This window comes from Rhineura floridana, chromosome 3 (genome assembly GCF_030035675.1).
Source record: "Rhineura floridana isolate rRhiFlo1 chromosome 3, rRhiFlo1.hap2, whole genome shotgun sequence".
NCBI classification, from domain to species: domain Eukaryota; kingdom Metazoa; phylum Chordata; class Lepidosauria; order Squamata; family Rhineuridae; genus Rhineura; species Rhineura floridana.
The window spans coordinates 182,490,601-182,492,924 of record NC_084482.1 but is presented as its reverse complement, the minus strand read 5'-3'; the positions used below and the strand labels follow the sequence as shown (position 1 = coordinate 182,492,924).

The following is a 2,324-nucleotide window of genomic DNA, read 5'->3' as shown; positions in this document are numbered from 1 at the left end:
CCTCGGGGAGGGGGCACAGGTGGCACCCATACCTGTGAAATTTTTATCTTTCCCGGTGGCTAGCTTATTTGAATCTCACTTCTGTGCCCTTTGTTTATCCTTTAGTGGCCTTGGATTTGCGCTAGCCAGGGCTGAGAATACAGCTGTAAAGCCCATTCCCAGCCCGTCAGTGTATGTGATGAGCTCATCCACTGTCTGTTTTGGCTAATTAAGTAGCCTTTCCCAGTTTTTGTTTTCAGCATAGGCAGCGTAAAGGCTTCTTCCCAGCTTTTTGTCACATATGCAGAGTGAAAAAGCATGCAATTTGAGCTTACTGTCTTAAACAGAGCTTTTCAGACTACTATACCATGCACCCTGCGAAAGCAATAGACAACCCTAAAAATCAGTAAAAACAGGGGTGTGAGGCAAGGATATGGGACGGAGGAATGAGTCATGCCACTCTAAACCTCCTTGATACATCTAGATGTCTTATGGATTTACTGGCCCATACAGGAGCCCAGGAGTGCCAGGAGCCTGCTAGCACAGCCAATTCCTCCCAGCCTGGCGGAAAGGTAAGCTGGATTGCGTCCTTAACAGGAAAAAAGGCTCCATGGCATCCTTAGGCAAAGTAGAGAACAAACAGGCAACATGAAGGAATAGGAATAGAAACATATATATATATTCATAGGGTTTTCATGGTAAGAGGTATTCAGAGGTGGTTTGCCATTGCCTTCCTCTAAGCCAGCCTTTCCCAAGCAGTGTGCCTCCAGATGTTGTTGGACCACAACTCCCATCAGCCTCAGCCAGCATTGCCAGTGGGAGGCTGATGGAAGTTGTGGTCCAACAACATCTGGAAGCACACTGGTTGGGAAAGGCTGCTCTAAGCCTACAGCACCCGGTATTCCCAGACGGTCTCCCATCCAAGTACTAACCAGGCCTGACCCTGCTTAGCTTCTGAGATCAGATGAGATCAGCCGTGTTCGGGGTAGTATGGCCGTAGGCATATCAAGCCTAAGGGTCAATTTAGATTATGACTACTGCTATATAATAATAATATATAATAATAATTATTATATTCTATAATAATAATAATAATTTTATTTATTTATTTATAATTTATTTATTTATAATTATATTATTTTATGAATCACCTTTTACATGTGACTCAAAGCAATTTACAAGAATACCATAAAACAGCTAAAATAAATAATTTTAAAAACACTAAAAGGAAACCTTAAGGTAGGGTTAAAAACAATACAATGAGGTAACCTACTGAGGTCATCTATAGATCCCTCCTCCCCAACACAATTCAAAGTGCTGGTTTTATCCTTTAATAAATGGTTTAGGACCTAATATATGGTTCAGGACTCAGGTATCTAAACCAGGAGTGGGCAGACTTCAGGTTTCTTGGATCTGCTTGGTTTTTAACTAGAACCCTAAGATGTACCAACCAGATCCAGGGGCAAAAGGCATTGAATGAAGGAACACGGTGCCTATGAGCACATTCTGAGCCTAGGTGTTTTGTTTTTAGTACCATAACTGAAGTGAGCTGCATAGCCCTTGCACTCAAAGACCGCTCCTAATTAGATTCTTTCATTTCAGCAGCTGAATATAGGTGGGAAAAGTTATTGCTATTGCTAAACAACTGGGAGTCAGCAACCCTTGCTGATCTGCTGCAAATCATTGAAAGAGATGGCAATACGTCCTGTCCTGTCTTCTGCCTGCTTCAGGATGAACCTGTCTGAGTACTGAAATAATCTCCAGAGGTCCTTCTTCAGGTGCCCATGACTTCAGATGTGTAGCCAGGGAAGAAGAGCTCTCTTAGGGTTGTATTCAACTAAGTCCTACTCACAGTAGACCCGCTTAAATTAATGAACCTAAGTTTGCCATGTCTATGAACTACAGTAGGCTTACTCAAGTAGGGTCACCACTGAATGCCGCCCCTAGTTTGGCAGTTTCAAACTCAGACACAGTATTCCAGAAGAGAGCAGCAAGTGCTATGTGTGAAGCCGATCCAGTCTATGCTGTGTTTACAGGCATGTTGTTTCCCCCTGTTAGGAGTGCTGTAATGTTTTTGTTTGTTTCTGTGCTTTTGCTTTTCCCATGACACTTGATCCCTTTGTATGGATGACAGGTACCCTGGAAAGTAGACATCTCTGAGTTAGGGATGCTGGCATAGGAACATAGGAAGCTGCCTTATATCAACATTTGGTCTATCCAGTCCAGCACTAGCAATGCTCTCCTGGGTTTCACACAGTAGTCTTTCCCAGCCCTTCTTGGAGATGCCATGGATTGAACCTTGGGCCTTTTGCATGCAAAGCATAACAGTGTCCAGGGCATCAGAG

The 2,324-nt window shown here is 43.3% G+C and overlaps 1 non-coding gene across 1 annotated transcript; it reads right to left on the bottom strand.

The window, feature by feature from the left end:
* Positions 1 to 862: 862 nt before the first annotated feature.
* LOC133382471 (5S ribosomal RNA) lies at positions 863 to 981 on the bottom strand. The gene has a single exon (XR_009761974.1). It is a non-coding gene; the product is annotated as a 5S ribosomal RNA (ribosomal RNA).
* Between the last annotated feature and the right edge of the window lie 1,343 nt (positions 982 to 2,324).